General features: G+C 39.7%; 1 protein-coding gene across 3 annotated transcripts in view; it reads right to left on the bottom strand.

Annotated features, from left to right (window-relative positions):
- The window catches only part of IMMP2L (inner mitochondrial membrane peptidase subunit 2), a 1307031-nt gene that overhangs the window by 710999 nt on the left and 574015 nt on the right, over positions 1-22017 (bottom strand). The window lies entirely within an intron of this gene.

The raw sequence follows: 22017 nt of genomic DNA, 5'->3' as shown, positions 1-22017 counted from the left end.
GCATCATCTTATCTACAAAGAAAAATTGGTAAAATCTTTGCAATGTACATTGATTACTCAGTGGGGATTGCTTTTTTCTCAACAAAAGTAGAGTTACTCTTTAACTAATTAGTCATTTCAGCAGAGGTACCCAACCCTTGGATTGTTAAACTAACAGTTACTAATTGACATTTTACACATTTTTAAAAAGGTAGGGCTCTAATAGCTTACCAAAGCAAAACTATCAAAAAATTGTATACTTACCTATCTGTAATTTTCTTTCCTGACACATACACATGGCTGATACTGATGGGTAGTTATGCCCCATTACTGGACTGATAGGACCAACTACGTTATAAATAATTCTCTCTCTATACCAGCATCCCTAATAGTCTAGCCAGCAATAGCACAAATAGCCCGCTCAGATATAAAGGATAAAATCATGCTGGCATCCAGAAATACATCTACACTACCACCGCCACATGCAAATATCCGGTTATTCGCAGATCTCTCAAAGGCCACGCTGCTTAACCGCAAAAAGATGATTACCATTACTAAAGCCTTGAGGAACCATAGTATACCATATCAATGGGGATTCCCCACGAAACTAACCGTGAAACAACATGGTAAAACCTTCACCATTAAAAATCTCGAAGCAGGCCTAGACCTGCTTAAAGCCTGGAAAATAATATCTGAAGATACACCACAAAACGCATCCTCTCATTCTCAGAGTATGGCAGCTGATTAAACGTGTCACTAATCGCACCCGCTATAACATCAACATAGCACCTCAAAAATGTAGTTTTCCCTCAACAATATCTGGCGATCGGCCGAGTTTTTGAAGTTTTATGTTATTAGAAACTGTTTGGCTTGACCTTTTTTACGGCCTAAGCCTGTTTGAACCCCCCACATCTGAAGTAGCAATGCAAGCTACTCAGACCACTTGCATTTTCCGCAAGTCTTTTTTTTACACCCCTCCTTTTTTCCTTCCACCTCCCTCCTTGGCACCATCACCAGTCGCTCAAATCCGTCTTATTACCAACAGATTAATGAAGAACTTTCATGGAAATTTCACCTCAATCCAGCAACTGAACCTAAATCAAATTCTCACTTTTGGTTACCTCCTCCCTCACATGGAACTGCTAGCACAACCTCACATCCATTCAATTACCACCTCAAATATATCGCTTAGCGCTTCAAGACCTGCACAATGATCAACATTACATCCCTTAATGTACGGGGTTTAAATTCTCCATTTAAAAGATCGATGCTTCATAAAGAAACTAAGAAATTTCAGACCGATATAGTTTTTATACAGGAATCCCACTTCGCTACAAACAAGATACCCAAATTCCACCTACACCGTTTCCCAAACATCTTCATGGCCACGAACTTAAAAAAAAAAAATGGAGTCATTACAGCCATAAAAGACTCTATCCAGTTCCAACACATATCAGAAACCGTTGACCCTCAAGGCCGCTACCACATTCTAATATGCCAACTGAACAACAACCTCTACACTTTAGTGAACGTATATGGTCCCAATAAAAACCAGCTGCAATTCTTTAACAAACTTTACAACACCATCTCTTCACTAAAACAAGGTAGAATTATCATTGGAGGAGACTTCAATATCATCGGCAATCTGCACCTAGACTCATCTTTTAATAAAAGATTGACTAAACTGGTCTTCAATCAATTCCTACATAACCATGACCTCTATGACATCTGGAGATGTCAACATAGCAACGAGAAAGACTTCACCTACTACTCCCATCCACATCTTTCATACTCCAGAATCGATTTTTTCCTCACGGACAAATGGACACTGCAACATACAACATCATCTACAATTGGCACGATAACATGGTCAGACCATGCTCCTATTCATATCTCAGTGGACGAAAACCAGCGCTCGGCAATCCCGCCAATCTGGAGATTAAACTCTGCAATCCTGAAGAACCCTGAATACCAGAAACATATTTTAGAAGCTCATAACTTGTTTTTTGAGACTAATGCAACTCCGAACATGCCTATAACCACGCTCTGGCCCACCTATAAGGCTTACATGAGAGGTATCCTCATACAATTAAATTCCCGCATTAAAAAACAAAGATCCCATCAAATAGATCAGATTCTCTCCTCCATTAAACGTAACGAAGAAATTAACAAAACCAATCCAAATGCCATCATAGCTGAGTCCCTGGCCTCTGATAGAAACAAACTACGAATACTTTTATTACATGAATACGACCTCAACCTACAGAGAGCTAAATCCAAATTTTACGCGCTTGGTAATAAAGCAAATGCACTCCTATCAAAAATGATTAAACAAAAGCGACTTAAAACTAAGATAGCCTCGATTAAACACCCCACTACCCAAGCATTGCTCACAAACCCTCGAGACATATCTGACGCGTTTGCGACATATTACCACACACTATACAACCTCAAAGATGATATTAATACGCCCCAACCCACCGCCAATACCATTCAACATTTCCTAGATAATACCAATTTACCCAGTCTCTCAGAGTCCCAACTTACCTCGCTATCGACACCAATCTGCCCTGCTGAAATTGACCGTAGCATAAAAACATTACCCCTAAACAAATCCCCAGGAAATGACGGTTTTACCAACGAATACTTCAAAATAATGGCATCCAACCTTACAACACATCTATCTGAATTATTTAACCATGTTGCCTCTACGGGGATATTCCCCGCTGAAATGTTACAGTCAGTAATTACAACCATTCCCAAACCAAACAAAGATCCCCAACTGGTACAAAACTATAGACCGATCTCGTTATTAAACACGGACATAAAGCTATATGCCAAAATAATTGCCCAAAGATTACTTCCTTACCTCCCCACGCTAATCCACCCTGACCAGGTAGGTTTTGTCCCCGGTAGACAAGCCCCGGACGCTACTAGAAGAATAATATCCCTCCTCCACAAGCTTGAAACCACCAAACAACCATCATTGTTACTATCTTTAGACGCTGAAAAAGCATTCGATCGAATCCATTGGCTTTTTATGAAACTCACACTCCAAAAATTTGGTCTTACAAACTGGATGTTGTCGGCAATACTCGCCCTCTACTCCAAACCTTCTGCTACAGTCTTAACTAATGGCACACTCTCCAAGCCCTTCCAAATCTCTAATGGCACTAGACAAGGCTGCCCCCTCTCTCCTATAATCTTCACTTTATTAATTGAACCCTTGGCCTCTAAACTCAGAGATGACCCAACATTCACAGGTATTACACATTCCAAAATGGACCATAAAATTAGCCTTTTTGCTGATGATATCATCCTAATGGTCACTAATCCCTACAAATCTCTTCAATCGATACGCATGCATCTTCACAATTACTCTGAAGTCTCCTACTACAAGCTCAATGAGCCAAAATCCTCCATTTTGAACCTATATACCCCTCCTAAGACCCAAAATATACTGAGCAAACAGTTCCCCTTCACATGGGAATCACACAGCATTCCATACCTGGGAATACAACTTACGCCCTCAACTAACCAACTATATGAAGCTAACTATAAACCTCTACTTGACTCCATTCCACGAGAGCTCAAACAACTCCATACTCCCACATTATCGACAATGGGTAAAATAGCATCTTTAAAAATGTGCATATTACCTAAAATACTTTATATTTTCCGTACCCTTCCTATTCCAGTTCCTAATACCTTTTTTAATAAACTCCAAGCGATACTAAATAAATTTATGTGGAAAAACAAAAAGCCTAGATGCACGACAAATCTACTATTAAGACCTCCCTCCAGGGGCGGAGCAGGCCATCCTCATTTAAAATCTTACTACAACGCTGTGCTCCTAGACCAGCTCTTCTTTTGGTGGCATCCTACAAAAGACAAATTGTGGACTCACTTAGAAATTCCGTCACATCTCCCATATACTCCTGATAATCTATTATTCCTCCCTCTAAATAGCCAAACTCTTTCATTATCTAAACACCCATGTATAAAAGCCTCTTTACAAGCCTGGTTTGACCTCTTGTCCTCTCATTACCCAAGCAATGAAACAACAAAAATTCCTACTCCAATCTCTACATTGCACCTCATCATCCCCTCACTAAACCTCACACAATGGGAAAATCAAGGTATAACCCGTATCCGTGACTTATATACAGTTCATAAGCTAAAATCTTTTGTTACCCTCCAAACACAGTTTCACCTCCCTGACAATGAACAATTCTCATACATGAGAATTGCCCACGCCTTGCATACAATGGATATATCTCAACCTTCTACTCCATTATGAATGACTCTCAGTTTAATATTCACACTGCTTCCCTGATTAACTGGGAAAAAATATTCCGTCAATCAGTCTCTCCTTGCACTTGGTCGAAAACCTTCAATACCACATACAAGGCATCCAAATGTAACTCCCATTGGGAAACATACCTGAAAATCTTACATCAGTGGTATCTAACGCCTGTTAAGCTCAATCTCTATTACACACAACATTCGCCCAAGTGCTGGAGACACTGTGGAGAAATAGGAACGCTCCTCCATATACTTTGGTCTTGTAAATCTCTCACATCGTATTGGAACAAAGTATTTCAGCTGATCTCCACCATATCTACAGTTCCAACGACTCCAAACCCAGTTATAGCTCTCCTTCATATAGGAATAGATAATTTTCCTGTGGACTCTCGTACTATCATAATTCATATACTAGCAATAGCAAAAAACAATATTACTAAATTGTGGAAATCTACCACATCCCCTTTGTTCTCAACCCTCATTATAGAACTTAATCTCCATTGTGAGATGGAAAAGAGAACGGCAATTCAAAATTTTTCATACCACAAATTCTGCCTTCAATGGTCTCGGTGGCTCCAAGACCCTAATTGCTCTGTTAAGTGACAACTACGATAATATACTACCATACTATAACCAATTCATTGGACTGGTGCCCCCCCCTCCCTTCCCCCCCCCCTCTATCTACCTTCTAACCCTTCTCCCCTCTACGGTTTATCACATATTCAGCCACACTTAGTTCACAATATTCTGAGCATACCTCTCAAGTATCCGAGGCCCTGCTACATCATTCCCGGCTAACTAATGGAAAATTGTGTGTTTTCTCTAATAATTACCTGTTCTCTTGATTATACATTTTCTTATTGTGAACGTTGATCGTTTTATATATCTGTAATATGTTGTGGTAAATTGTTGAAAATTTCTTCAATAAAAATATTTGAACAGAAAAAATGTGGCGTTGCCCCAAATTTCATACGTATTGGGAGGCAGTACTTAATACTATTAACCAAGTTTTTCTTATTACTCTTCCTCTAGGCCCTAAACGATGCATCTTAGGTAATATTGATGATGTGGTATGGATCACTTTATGGAGGAGGCTATTGCTAGAGCCTTGTTTCAGGCCCGTAAAGTGATATTGTTACATTGGAAGAGCACTTCCCCTCCCACTCTTAAAGAGTTGGTGGAGCATATGGGCATTACTCTAAGGTATGACCGAGTTATTTTTCAAAATCGGGGATCCTTCACTAAGTTTAACAAAGTATGGGGTAGCTGATTGGACGTTCCAGGTCTTGCGCTGATGGATCTGGTTATGGATAGCTTGTTTGTTTTATATTCCGTATAGCCTGTCTTCAGTCAGAACTGCAGGACTGCTCTCTTATACTATTTTATGGGTAGCTGGATGGCTAATTGCTGGACTGTCTTAGTGTATTGTGTATTTGTCCTGATTCGTATACATAGACACTGTACTGTGGAACCTGGAATGTTTGGTCCTTTTTTTTCTGTATGTTTAATTGTTTCAATAAACTTTTTTTCCTGACAAAAAACAAACAAACTCCAAATTAAGCACACTTTTTTAAATAATATCAATATACCTGCTGGCAGAGGTAGAAGGAACTCAAAAAATAAACAACTCCTTACCAGCAGCAAAAATTAGGAAAAGCTGGAGGTGCAGGGTCTACTCAGGAAGGAGGGTCTATTGCTCCCTGGGACAAGAAAAGTGTGACTGCAATGCCTACTGACTGATTTAAATGGCACACTGTTACCCCACCCCCCGTCATTATGTTTTCAGTCTCTGGCTTAGCTAGAATGTCATCATGTAACCATGGTTTTAATCACTTACTGGGAGGCAGGTGTGATGATGCCACTGTACCAACTGCAATTGAGGTTTGGAAGTGAAGTAGCTGGGAAGAGGAAGTAAAGGCATGGACTTCATGCACTGTATACCAAGTAACCAAACCATTATGCATGCCCCTAACTAAACCCTACCCCCAAGACTACCAGAATGGGGTTTCCCCATGAAGGATACCTCTAGTATCCACAATATGAAGACTTCTGAAAACAGAGCTGAGGGAACCTGCGTGGAAGAGATTATACAAAATGGTCAGTTTAACCTCCCTGGCGGTATGATTATTTCAGATTTTTGGTGCTGAAAGCGGTACCATTTTTTTGCATGGAAATATGTATTTTTTTTATTGTAGGCTGTAATTCTTAGGAAAAACTCACTGAAATCTGTCCGAACAAGAGTCTAGTAAACATCCCGGGTATGATAAAATTTGAAACACAAAATCATAAATTATAATTTAATAAATAATCATAAAAATAATATAAAAATAATAAAAAATTTAATTCAATAATATAATCAAACCAAAAACACTGAAATGTGAAATAGAGCGCCAAGTTCGCACATTGCTGAGCTCAGTCGCAAAATCGTTTTCAGTGTCTGTTGACGAATTTCCCCCACGAATCATTATCACTCAATTCTGTAAGTGGTTCTGATTTACTATCGCTGTTCTCTAGCTGATCTAAACCGCTTTTGACCTAAAGGGACACTTTTTGGACGCCATGGACATTTCTCAGTTTCCAGGCAGAAAGAACAGACAAAATGCAGGCAGGGCACAGGACAAAGCACTAGGGACAATATGTATGTGAAATAGGTTGAAACAGCAATGTTTTACTGTGTAAAATTAAAAAAAAAAAAAATGACATTTTTTAAAATTTTTAAATTTCCCGCCGCCGGCGGCGCCCGTACGTCCCGACGTCACAGGGACAGGACACAGAAGCCGGATGCCGGCATCGGCCGGACGAGATGGCCGGGGACGCTGCAGGGGACACATCGTGGGAGCGCAGGGTAAGGTAAGTGAAGAACACATGCCGGAGCAGTGCCGCATGGTATTCCCGAGTGTAGCTCGGGGTTACCGCTTTTGGTACTGAAATGTTACCCCGAGCTACACTCGGGAATACCGCCAAGGAGGTTAAGAACTATTAAACCCAAAAAACAACATATGTTATATTGCAGTTTACCAATTCTTAGAAGTAATATCTACATTCGTTTTTTAGGCATTCTTTCTCTATTTTAATAAGGTGATACAGCCAGTAATTCTGTTGTTTTTCAAAAGAACAAGCTCTCTTCCAGATGTACCAGTTTACAGGGATTAGACAAACCATTTACCACTAGCAGGGGTACTTACAGTAATCAGCTTTTATTTATGTAAAACCTTTATCCCAAAATGAATAAAATGGTTGCTGTAACTGATTATAAAGTGTGATCTGGAATGTGGCTTCAATTTGTTAGTGCATTTAAATCTGCTAGCCCATTTAACACCTGTACACTTGGAACAAGTCATTGAAGGTTTTGGTTGTTTCCACCCTTTCTCAAGATCACAGCTGTACCCAACAAGGGTGCATTCATTAAATACCAGATAATGTAAAAGGTCATCTATGCAGATACACACTATCCAATAGTATCAACTGCAAAACATTAACCACAACAATGTTAACGTTTAAATGAAACAGCAGTATTACCAAAGGTACAAAATCTATACATATGATAATCAACCAACCTTCCATTTTCAGCTTTGAGATCATTGTTTGATGTTGATTTTGTTACATGATTCACCTGATTGTTTTATATAGATGAAGATGAAATTTTGGATTGTTATTTAGTTTTATCCTTTTTCATGTTCATGTGAATAGATTTTATATTCTTCAGTAGGGTTGGGCTTGATGTTCAAGTCGAACATCCCACCCCCTTGTGATCTCATCACAGTATTTAAGAACTGTCAAGCCAGCACAGCTGTCAGACGTCAGGAGCCAGCCTCTAGAACAGAGTGTTTGTTTTTTTTCGGGGTGGTGGACATCATGATTGATACTGGATCTACTCCTGGGGACATTTTTAAAGTTTTTTTTAGGATTTGTCAAAGACTGTCTCTTGTAATTTTTTACACTACACTTTTTTTTTGTGAATGAGTAGTGGTACCATGTACCCCATACTCATTCACATTGTGGGGGACTGGGATTTGGGGGCCCCCTTGTTAAAGTGGGCTTTCAGATTTCAATATGCCCCCCTCCCACAAACTCCCACAACCACCGGCCACGGTTGTGGGGAAGAGGCCCTTGTCCCTATCAACATGGAGCCAAGGTGCTTTGAGGGTCCCCCCTGACCCAAAGCATGTCCCCATGTTAAGGGCATGTGGCCTGGTATGGTTAGGGGGGGGGGTGCACTCGCTCATTCCCCCCTTTCCTGACATGCTGGGATACATGCTCAGATAAGGTTCTGGTATAGAATTTGGGGGGGCCCCCATGCCATTTTTTTTTATTTTGGAGTGGGTGTTCCCCTTAAAATTCATACCAGACCTGAAGGGCTGGGGGGACCCCACACCATTTTTTAAAAACATTTTTTAATTCTTGGCAATTCTTTTTACATTCAGCTGTTAGCAGGGAACCCCCCTGACAGCTGAAATATTAAAGAATATTTTCACTACTAAAATTCCACACAGCTTAATAATATAACTCATGCAGTATTTTAGTAGCTGTGCGGTATACTCATATGCAGTAAGATACCGCTTAGTGAATTGTCCCTGTTCGAAGTTTGCTGTTCAACTTTTGTTAGGTTTAAATGTCCAACTGTGAACTGAACAGGGGAGTGTTCAGCTTATCACTATCCTTCAGTAATTCGGCTGTTTCATGCAAGAACTATTGTTGAAGTTAATGTTTTGTGCTTATACTATTTGTTAGTTTGCATCTAGGAGGATGATGTGTTACCTTCTCTAATATACAGTATATATATATATATATATGTATATATATATGAGACGCTGAGCACGTGCACTCAGCTTCTATGGTCAACCATGGCGAGCCCTGTTCTGAATGGAACCTGTCCTGTTAAACCGCTGTATGGTCTTGGCCACCGTGCTGCAGCTCAATTTCAGGGTCTTGGCAATCTTATTATAGCCTAGGACATCTTTATGTAGAGCAACAATTCTTTTTTTCAGATCCTCAGTGAGTTCTTTGCCATGAGGTGCCATGTTGAACTTCCAGTGACTAATATGATAGAGTGAGAGCGATAACACCAAATTTAACACACCTGCTCACCATTCACAAATGAGACCTTGTAACACTAACGAGTCACATGACACCGGGGATTGAAAATGGCTAACTGGGTCCAATTTGGACATTTTCACTTAGGGGTGTACCAGGGACGGACTGACAACTCATGGGGCCCCCGGGCAATAGGGGATCATGGGGCCCCTGTATCCTTGCCCGCACTCAAACCACACCCAAAAAAGCCTATGAAAGGTACCAGGGGCATTTCATGGAGCCCCCTACTGACCCCGGGCCCTCGGGCAGTGCCCGAGTTCCCGAATGGTTAGTCCGCCCCTGGGGTGTACTCACTTTTGTTGCCAGTGGTTTAGACATTAATGGCTGTGTGTTGAGTTATTTTGAGGGGACAGCAAATTTACACTGTTATACAAGCTGTGCATTCACTACTTTACATTGTAGCAAAGTGTCATTTCTTCAGTGTTGTCACATGAAAAGGTATAATAAAATATTTACAAAAATGTGAGGGGTGTTCTCACTTCTGTGAGATACTGTATATATATATATACACACACATATACACATTGTATTTACCTACATACATTATAATGAGTAGCTACAGGAAACTGCTGATTCTTGCTAACTGACAATTTAAATGAAGAAAAAAGACTTCTAATGAATACAGAACCTAACAAATATTAGGGACAAATATGCATATTCAGTTAATTCAAATGTGCATTTTCATACAATAGAATGGCACTTTTATAGCCAGACTTAAGACAATACAAAGGAAAATAAAAATGGACACTAGACATGATAACAGCAACTATAGGTATTGCAAACAAAAGGATGGACTCTCTTGCTGAATTGGTCAATAATGGCGGATTAGTTCTTGATGAATAACCAAATGAAAATCAATTCCACTGTTCAGTAATCAAACGTAGTTTCAATTAACATATACAAGAAAAGAGTAGTATACTTCTAGTTCACGCTATGCTAACTTGCTTAACAATCACAACAAAGTAAGATTATTACTTCTGGAGCAAGGATGGGGCAACAGTAATAGGTCAAATTACATATAGCAAAGGATATTATATTGCTTACATATTTAATTGGATAGAAAGTTAATGCACTAAAAAAGAAAAGAAAAATGAATATGTGTCCAGTGGCCTAAACACACAACATCACACAAAATATCTTTGAACATACCAGAAATTCTAAATCTGACAAAAAATGAAGGTGACCAAAAATTATTATTGACTGATCTAGCCAATTTCATCCAGGCAATCCCTATGTTTATGACTAAATTTAAAGTATACGTAAACCCTCACCATGTGAAACAATCCATTCAGTTTAAAATAGAAAGGAAAGGCAAAGCATTTATGTATAGATATAAAAAACATTATAAATACCTTTTTTCCCCTGTTTTATAAGTGATCACATGCCCTCTACACTCCTTATGCAGCTGAGAACAGAGAGTTAGAGGTGGAGAAACAGCAGCACACTGAATTTCTAAGTGAATGGCTGTGTGGAGTGTGTGTGTGTAGGGGGGTTAGCAGAGGTCTGATAATTGGAGGAGAGCAGCTCAGCTAGAGAACTGACCACACTGTGCTCTCATGCGTAGTATAGTCAGTTTTAATAGGAAAGCAGAGGGAATGGGAGGACCACCTGGGATTTCACACAAAGGAGGCAATGTAAATAGAACATGATACTTCATGCAAGTACATCATACAGCAGGCACATATCAAGAATATGAAGTGTTGGGTTTACATACTTTTTAAACCCTATCAGACATTTCTGGTCTTTAGAATCTAGCGTATTGCTTTTTCTCCCAAGATAAGCTGGTGTTCTCTTATAAAGTGATATATTCACAATCTGGCCATAAAGGCATAAATGTACCCCAGATGAGATCATACTTGCACATCCAAACATCCACTCATTCCTATTCCCAGACAATGGAATGTACAAATAAAAAAAATCTGTTGAACTAGACAAGAACACAACAACAGGCTGGGACTCTATTGCGGCACTGGTCAATAATAAAGGATTAGGGCTTGATGGATAACCAAATGAAGATCAATTGCACTATCCAGTAATCAAATGTAGGTTTAATTACAATACACAAGAAAACAATAGTACTGTCCTAATTCACACTATGTTACCCTTCTCAGCAGTCTCAATAAAGCAGTAGCATGGATCGGGTAATAAATGATAGGTTTAGAAGGTATCTATGGCACAGTAAAGAATATATGTATAGAAAAGAATAAACACACACATTTCAGCCCAATGTTAGTACATTTAAAGAAAACCTAGCATCACCATTTTATACTTGCTACTGAGAAATGCTGCTATTTGGCAAAAAAGTACTGTTATAAAGTGAATGTTGACCAGGGTTGCAGACCCTACAACTTTTTTAACTAACAAAACATGGAAAATTGTCTGCCACAGCATATTCTTACTGACTTCCTGAAATATGAAATAGGCTCCTATTAGAAGAGAATTGATACTTAAACAATATGCAAACAGAAATAACAAATAATATGAATGGTTTGACAATAAAAAATTCAAAACAGTGGGACAAAATGTGAACATGAATAGGGTTATGAAAGACCTGGAGAATCTTATAATGGAGCAAAAAAAAAAAAATAGTGGAGGGAGCAGGGGGTGGGCCTGAGCCCCACTCTGTGTGTCAATGGACACACAGAGTGGGGCTCGGGAGAAAGCATGCATGAGTGCCCCCATAGCAGGCAGCTTGCTATGGGGGCAATTGGCAGGAGGGAAAGCCAAGAGCTCTGGGGGGAACCTGAGAAGAGGAGAATCAGGGATGTTCTGTGCAAAACCATTGCACAGAGAAGGCAAGTATAACATGTTTGTTATTTTAATATATAAAAGAAAGAGAAGGGAAGGAATGAGAGGAAGTGAGGAATGGAGGGAGGGGAAAGGTAAGAAAGGATGTTGGGAGGGAGGGAGAGAAGAGGAAAGGGAAGGGAAAGGGATGAGCAAAAGATGGGTGCCCACATAACTCACATCCCTCAAATCACACTGAGCTACCTTGTGCACATCTTCTACTGATGGCAGCCATGTATGTGCCTCTTTCCTCCTATAAGTACTCTCAGGTAGGCATAGGAAAATGTTGAGTCTTACAAGTGCAGCAGGACTACAAATCCTATTGTGCCCCATTGCATCTATGTGCTCCCCCTATATGTAATCTTTGGCTTTCCAATTGTGGAGGCACTACAGGTCCCAGTGTGCCCCTTTCAAGCCATGCTTCCTTTTGCAATGCAGAGCTATAGACCTCCTGGATCTCCCAGTCACTGCCAGTCAGTGTGCCATCCTAAAGGTGGGTCCCAGCCAGAGGAACTAACCTGTGTCCTGCAAGTTTCAAACCCTTCCACAGGGTTCATGGTGCTTTTCTAATGCAGAGGCACCCATTCCTTATACTTTCAGTGCCCAGAGTTCCCACACTGGTGATCGGAGAACTCCAGGCTCTGTCTTGCTACTTCTAAGCTCCATACCCACCTGCAGGCGGCCAGCAGTGTTGCCATGCATTTCACACCAGGGATTAATATGTAGGGCATGCAGAGAAGATGGAACAAGAGTCAGGGCAGATCAGCATCTGTCCTCTTCATATAGGGAATGCTACTACTTGGAAAGGGTCACAGACAGCTTGAATTGACAGCCACAGCCAACCATGTTTTTTTCACGGACAGTAAAAGTCTATGCATGAGAGAAAACAGTGTGATTTTTTTACAAACTGTCTCTGAAAATACAGATAGTTTGCAATGTTGATGTTGACAAAGTAAAACAGAACATGTAACAGGATAGTGATTACTTAGCAGTATACATTCTATTATCCCTGGGACCTGCACCATATGAAAGTGTGCAAGTAGCTTGCAAGATGGACGCAAAAAAATGGTAAGACTATCACAGAATAGAACTTGTCTTTCTTTATAGCAACTCAGTAAACTTAGCAAATGGCAAAACAGAGTTTAGCAGTAATAACGCCAAGAAAAGTGGCTTGCTCTGATCTTTACAGAAATGCTTGAACTTTTGTGATGTGTTCTATGAACTACTTGTCATAGGTCATGACACAGCATTTCACCAAGTCTGCTTTCCTTATTGACCATTTCATAATACACACTTCCTCAGATTCAGCTACTCTGTTCAACATTTGTCTTCTAAGCTTCAGATCTTATACATTTTGTCAGTGCTGACAGAATGTAGAATTTATTGGAGCTGATCTACAAAAATTGAAGATTAAAAAGCAGAGGTGTTATTATTAGAAATCACATATCAGTTCCTGTTTTCATAACCAATGTTACTAGATTGACATCTGCAATCTCAGTGGCTATTGCAGGAAACAGTTGCTTTTTCTGAAAGGAATTCTTTTTTATGGAAAGGCAAAGGGGTTTATTTACTAAAACTGGAGACTGCAAAATCTGGTGCAACTGTGCATGGTAGCCAATCAGCTTCTAACCTCAGCTTGTTCAATCAAGCTTTTATAAACAAAAAAAGACCTGAAAGATGACTGGTTTCTATGCAGAGCTACACAAGATTTTGCACTCTCTAGCTTTAGTAAATCAACCCCAAAAGGCTGTTGGTACTAAAATCGCATCTGAAAATATATGTTACCTAGCTGTCATGCTGATCCAAAGGATACAATTCACAAAGATAATTGCACAAGGTATCACTCTATAAAATACCACAAGCTTCTGATTGGTGGAATGTGTGAAGTCATATGAGGTGGCTATTGAAAACAGCATAAAATGGTGGCTTTTGAGGAAAGGAAAAAAAAATAAAATTAAAGAGAAATGGACACTTTCAGTAGCTAATTATTCATCTCATGGTAGAAGAAAAAAAAACACAACTTCACATTACTTAGCTTTGTGAATTAAACATTTTAATAAGCAAATTATTGTTAGGTAAAGTTAAAAATGCAGTTGATGCAACTCATATCTAGTCCTAAATCTAGCTAAGATATTAATCTGGAACAAGTATGCAGATCATTACTTCTTATTTCATTTGACACATGCTTGTTTTGAAACTGCGATTTAAAGTTTGAAAGCCAGAGAAATGGCATTAGGAGAAGGTGCTCAGCGATAGCACCCAGGATATTTCTATCAGGTTTCCTTAAATACGTTTTTTATTTAGCTGAAATGTTTTCTGACTCTGAGCTGTCCAGATGCTGAAGCTGTCAAGTAGCTTGACATTATACTCTTGCCCATTATAACCCTACAGTCACAGCTTCTTACTGGAACACAGCGTTCTTTTTCTATATCACAATAATCCAGCCAGCCCATCCATTAAATGGCCATACATTGCCTGATGTTTGCACGTGATATGATAAATTTAGGTCTCACTTTTGGTAGCCATGCCACATTAAGAATTGTTTTCTGAGTAATAACAATCATTTAAAAACACCTGAAGCATGTTGAAACAACTCTAACCATTTAAAAGCCATACCCTTCACTGCAGGCTAGCCCTTCACTTATGTGCACCACACCAGATCTCTAGCCGAGATGTAGATACAAATGCATTATAAGGCAATAAAAATCAGCAGTGTCAGATATCTCAAAGTCAGTGGTTCCTTAATTTCATTGTGTAAAATTGTCCTGCATAATTCTCTAAAGCCATGATGGTCATCCTAGGGATAGGGAGTAATAAGGGCATCCCTGACTACTCCAAGGGGATGAAAAAACAAACATTTTATACCTAAAACATATATGAACCCCACCTTGTAGAACAACTCATTCAGTTTAAAATAGAAATGCAAGGCAAAACATGCATATACGTAAAAAATTAAAAATACCTTTTGTTATTTCCTTTGTTATTTAGGTGATCTCAGCTATATAAAGTGCTTAGAGAGTTGGGGTGGAGATAGCAGGGGGAGGTGCCAGCGGGGGGGGCAGAAAAACAACAGTACACTGATCTTTCCAGTTAGGAGCTGCACAGGAGGCTGTGTCAGCTGAAGTATGGCTATTGGATTACAGGCATGCTGTGCTCTCAAGTTAAATGCAAAGAAAAATGACCTTGTTGGGATGAATGTCCTTCCATGCCATGGTGTGATCAGTTTGAACTTGGAAAGCAGGGGGAATATCAGGATCACCTTTTCATGCAAAAAGTAATCCTGTATAATAATAATAACCGGATACTTTTTCATACAAATACATGGTATAACAGACACATATCATGAATATGAAACATTGGGGTAACATACACTTTAATTGTAATTGAAAAGGAAAATTAAAATAATCGCAGCCATTTAAAAGTAGCGATATGCCACTTTGCATAGGCTTTGCTGCTCCAGGAACAGGAAAAGTTGCAAATGTCAATGACATGCAGTGAGCAATGTTTTCACCAGAGAATGCAAAAATTGTAGCGAGCACTCATAAAGGCAGCAGTTAGAACACTAAAGGAATCACATAAACCTCATAAAATAATATATAAGTAGACAGTGCAGCACTATAAATAATGATAAAGTTGGTAAATGATATCCAAAGATCAGCGTCAATAATGAAAGGACAGGTGAAAGGTAAAAAAGTTCAAACGATGTTCTGATGTGCGGCACCAGAAAAATCCTCTGCTTGTAATACATATAGCAAATATAAATAGCAGAAATGAGCACTCACCGACCGCGCTTTAGGAATGCACATATAAGTAATCCTTGTTAAAGGTGGATGACACCGGATGGATACCAGGACCCCCTCAATGGTGTGGATCATCTACCTTGGGTGTAGTGATGAGCAGCAAGATTCAGAGGTCGCCTTTCTGCCGGGTGGACAGCCTGGATGGATGGATGTGTCCTATGGATGCAGATATTGCATCCAGAGGACACATATATGGCCTCCCCTCTGATGAAGTGTCATAGCACGAAAGGCCTCAGGAGGAGCCGACAGCACGTGTGACGTCATACACCGCCGTGACCACCAGGAGGTCCGGCGGCCATTTTTATCTAGGGTCAGTACACCATCCATTTGTTATACAGCTGTACTTGTACCCACTATACGATTTTTTTTAAATAAAGCATGCCTACTACACTATGGGCATTCCCTCTTTGTCTTAACCCTCTTTTATGAGGGTCTCAGATCCACAGCAATATCTGCATCCAGAGGACACATCCATCCATCCAGGCTGTCCACCCGGCAGAAAGAGGACCTCTGAATCTTGCTGCTCATCACTCCACCCAAGGTAGATGATCCACACCATAGAGGGGGTCCTGGTATCCATCCGGTGTCATCCACCTTTAAGAAGGATTACTTATATGCGCATTCCTAATGCGCAGTCGGTGAGTGCGCATTTCTGCTATTTATATTTGCTATATGTATTACAAGCAGAGGATTTTTCTGGTGCCGCACATCAGAACATCGTTTGAACCTTTTTACCTTTCACCTGTCCTTTCATTATTGACGCTGATCTTTGGATATCATTTACCAACTTTATCATTATTTATAGCGCTGCACTGTCTACATATATATAATGTTTTCACCACACTCAAAAATGATAAGTAAGGCATGGAATGAATTGTCATTACTGAATATCACTCTGGCTTTGCATGAGTCAGCGCTACAAGTAAAGATTGCTGCATTTCAGGACCAGAAGGACCAAACATTACCAGCAATGTTGTATCAATATTCATTTAATGAAAACAAATTATAATGCACTTAGACTGCAGACGTTCAGTGTGATTATACTGTGTTAAAAACATTTCTAGTGCTAGTCAAAGTGCAGTCAATGTTAACTGAATGGGAAATTACAATTTATAGCATGTATTTTATTACAGCTATAATTTTAGAGTTTATCACATTTTTCTTCTAAAATTAACAGGTTGGGAAAGGGGGAAGTACTAAGTTAACTGTTGGATAGTAGAAACCATAGTTTTGAATTATACCTTTTGTGCTACACTAATACTCCTGACAGTGCTGCCAGAGCCTACTGAAATATATCAACTTCTGAGGCATGAGTACAATAGAAAACAATCTCCCCTATCTTACGCATGTCCTAGCAACCTATTGCCAGGTCTGAACATTTGCAGGGAGGACATATCTGTGCCCAAACCTATACAAATAATGACTTTCAGAATGCTGTATTTGTAAACAAATTGTGATGTCAGTAAGAACAGTATGATCTGGCACTTCACGGTGCCTACTGTCCAGCAGTTAACTTGGCACTTTCTTTTTTCCACTATAGGTACAAATAATAATCCTTGTAACATTCATTGCATTTAACAGTTTTAGGCAATGGTGAAGAGAATCTTCTGACTATACAAGTGTAGTATACTAAGTTTAAAGTATACTATATATATAAAACAGCTTGTTAAGCTGTTGAATATTTTCATTACAAGATCAACAAACAAACCAAATAAATAAAAATCAAGGGTTTAATAATGTCACACATAATAAAATGGGGATACTAGAGGTGTGGTTTTATAGTGTCGTAACAGCAGTAACTTGACAATATGCAGGCAATCCTGACAATACATGGGCTAAAAATGGGCAATCATGCACAATATTGTGGCAAAAATAGTCAATAGTTTTAATACACAGGAAAGAAACAGGCAATTGTTGTAATATAAATAGGCATTCACAATAATATAATGAGCAATTATGGCAATGGGTGGTAAACAAATATGTAATTGTTAGAATACGTGGGAACAAATGGGTAATCATAGCAATACACTGGCAAAATAGTCACCTGTCCACAATCCTGATAGATCCACATTGTGTGGCTCACAGGGAATGGCAGAGTCACTGCTGGAAATTGTCCCAGTTGGTCTCAAATTCCTTTGTGCATACACAAAGAGGCCATCTGTTGATGGATCACACATTAGATGGGCTCTTCACAGTAATAAAGAGAATTGTTAGGGACTGGCTAGGACAAATTCCAGCAGCAGCTTTGAGATTCCTAGTGGGCCAGGTTCCCAGTGTGAATCTGCCAGCTCTGTGGACAGAGCAGCATAAGAAATTTTTTTTTTTGGGGGGGGGGCAGGGGTCATTTAAAGGATAATTGTATGAGGTGCATCTAGCCTTTAAAGATATTCTGTCACTTTACCCTTTTAGGTGTTCCCTCACCACTACATTCCTGTGGGGGTAAAATCCTTTGTAACCTCCATATTGGATTTTACACAGCGTGACATCAGCTTCCTCATGTGACAGTGATCATGCCTGGTAATTGGCCACTAGGTCTGAGCACAGTATTCTGGGAAGAGGTCAGATGCTCGCTCATAGCCACAAGTAGTATTTGCAGTTCTGACAAAGCAATAAAGAGGCGCAGAAGTGCTGCAAAGGGAACATCATTTGGGTGGTGTGCTGAATTGACAGTGTTACAAGTTATATTCAATATCTGCTCAATTCCTACAATTCTAGATGCATATTTGACCTCAAGGTTGTAAAGGTATGGTCTGCATGTTTCTGTCCGCAACTTTTAAAATGGTTACCCTTACATATATCCACTGAAGCGATCGGCCTCAGGTGATACACAGAGATTCAACAAATCCTCCTACATAAGATGTACCTGTTTATCTACAACCGTCTGTCCCCTACATCCTTTCAAAGTGCAGAATTTACACAGGATCTCTCTGCTCTGAAAAGCAAGGGGGCAGGGAGCTGAAGTTACACTCAGTGTGGAGAGCTCTGAGAGCTGATTGGAGAGAAGGGACACACACTCCTTCACACAGCACACAGGAACAGAGCTGAAGCTGTCAATCACAGGCTGTGCCCTCCTCTATCACCATTTTCTCTTGGTGTCAGGAAAACTTGTCAGAAGTGATTCATGCTGATAGCAGAGGAATGAGGCAGCAGACAAAAAATACACTTAGTGCTCTTATGTGAGATAGGTACACATTATATTCTTTGTTCATATTTTATATCTGAGGTTTACAACCACTTTAAACTGTGGAATTGTTTGTCAGGGTTCAGACACATGTAAACAGAAACCATCTGAATATGTTAATGATTGGACTGCTGTATGTAAAAGTACTTAAAGTGGAGCTTTAGTCAAAATGTAAAAAATAAAATGCAGCTACAAAAACTAAATCTGCTGACTTTAGTACACCGATCCAGCACTGTCCTCACTCTCTCCCCAGTGCTAGCATCTGAAGTGTGGGCACCCGGCTGTGACAGCTTGTGGCTTCACAGCAGGCTGCCCACTGTGCATGCGTGAGTAGCGCTGCACCTTGTGAATCATCCTGTAGTCTTCTGGGACCTGTCATATATCCCAGAAGACTAAGGGGAGGGAAAGAGGAGGACAACTTCCACATTCGATCGCCTAGGTGATCACAGCGGAAGTGGGAACCCATACCTGTCAAAATTGGGTACCCATTCCCCCACCCCTGCTGGGTGGAACTCAGCTTTAAGTACAAGTGTAAGCTCAGTGTCTGACTGCTATCGCAACTGACTATCTTCAATATAAAAAAAATCACTAGAGCCAATTAATAATTGTCCTTAAATACTGCAAACTGGATGCATTCTTTGTATATAAATATTTCCACTACATTTGCTTACATTTTGATCATGTACACAAATTAATTGGTGGTCTTCCTGTATATATTCTAATGTTTAAGTCCTGTATAATAATAATAATAATAATGTAAAAGGGCAACTATGACACAATATTGAAGGAAAAATGTTCATATACAGAGCAGGTATGATGGCAGATAACATCACACTTTGAGTATGTGTATCACACATATTTATAGTTACATATCATTGTCGACATTTAGTCTTGTTTAGGAATACTTTTTTTTCTCAGCTGGTGTAGCTAAAGTCATGTCTTGGAGAACCATGGAAGGCTAAACCATCAATTACCATTTGGCTGTCAGATAAGACTATGTTTATTGTCTTGCATTCTAAACATTGGTTACCTAAAAACTATTTACTTATTATTTAACACTGGAATGCATAAACTGATGAACCAAATAAAAAAAAGAAAGAAAAAGCATTTTTTTGCTGAGAACAACAATTTAGTGCAACATACCTTAAAAAGCTAGAACTGAAGATTGTCCCTAAATAAACTCAGGACAGCCAGAAACTATGACACCTATAGAAACTATGATACAACTCTGACACAAATGGCAACTATGCAAAACTTTGTTTTATAATAAATGATTTATATACTGTACATACACACATGTACATAAACATGCATGTATACAGTACTGTCCCACATTTAATTTGTTTTACTGGTGTGTACATTTCTAAAATGTTCCATGACATTTTAAACATAGCTAATAAGCTATAGTAAAATATTGGTCACAAATGACTACTTTTCTGTTACTGCAAACAATCATATTAAAAGCATCTTGTGAGTTATGCGAAATGCATGAAAGTACGTGGCTTGCAGCTTTCCTGAGTGATTTCCAAATCAATGTGATGCGACGCATTTACACATCACATTTGGAAGCTAAGTGCCATAGAAAAGAAAAACTTCAATGTAATTATATGGAACAGAAATAAACCACATAAATAAAATTAGCACTAAATGTAAATATATAATAAAATATGAAATAACAGTTTGAAGCATACTGTGAACCACTCATGGCTGAGTTTGAGAACTGATTTAAGATTTGGATCAATTTCAGAAAAGATAAACATACATATATCAGCTATAACTTTATGGCCATATAATAATATTGAGTAGGTCCCACTTTTGCCACCAAAACAGCCCCTTTTCCCACTACAGCAGCCCTGACCTTTCCAGTCATCTACACCACTAGACCTCTGAAGGTATGCTCTAGCACCAAGTCACCAGTAGCAGATCCTTTATGTCCTGTAAGTTGTGAGGTGAGGCCTCCATGGACTGGACTTGTTTTTCCAGCATATCCCACAGATGCTTGATTAGATTGAGACTGGGATAATGTGGAGGCCAAGTCAACACCTTGAACTTTTTTCGTTCTTTAACCATTCTTGAATCATTTTTGCAGTGTGACAGGGTGCACTATCTTGCTGAAAGAGACCATTGCCATCAGAGAATACTGTTTCTATGAAGCTTGGTCATAGTCATACTTGGTCAGCAACAATGTTTAGGCAGGTGGTATGTGTCAAGTAACATCCACATGAATGGCAGAATCCAAGGTTTCCCGCAGAACATTTCCCAAAGCATTACACTACCTCTGCCAGCCTGCCTTCTTCCCATACTGCACTCTGGTGCCATTTCTTACCCGGATAAGTGATGCATACACACCCAGCAATACATATGATGTAAAGGAAAGTGTGATTCATCAGACCAGACCACCATCTTTCATTGCTCTGTGGTCCAGTTCTGATGCTCAAGTGTCCATTGTAGGCACTTGACTGTTGACATGAGTTAGCATGGGCACCCTGATTGGTCTGTGGCTATGCAGCCCCATACACAACAAACTGCAATCCCCATTTTTTTCTGCTTTCAACACATCAACTTCAGGGAGAACATGTTCATTTTCTGTGTAAAATATATACCACTGACGTTCAGATGCCACTGCAACAAGATAATCAATGTTATTCACTTAACCTGTCAGTGGTCATAATGATCAGTGTATGTCCAGGGGCGGACTGACCATTTGGAAACTCGGGCTCTGCCCGAGGGCCCGGGGTCAGTAACGGGCCCCATGAGATGCCCCTGGTACCTTTTTCATAGGCTTTTTTGAGTTTGGGCAAGGCCACAGGGGCCCCATGATCCCATATTGCCCGGGGGCCCCATGAGTTGTCAGTCCACCCCTGTGTATGT

The sequence above is a fragment of the Staurois parvus genome, unplaced genomic scaffold (genome assembly GCF_062004578.1).
Source record: "Staurois parvus isolate SC_StPar_1 unplaced genomic scaffold, SC_StPar_1.0 ptg000147l, whole genome shotgun sequence".
Classification (NCBI taxonomy): Eukaryota; Metazoa; Chordata; class Amphibia; order Anura; family Ranidae; genus Staurois; species Staurois parvus.
Note: the sequence above shows the minus strand (reverse complement) of the source record. Positions and strands in the feature narration are given on the sequence as shown.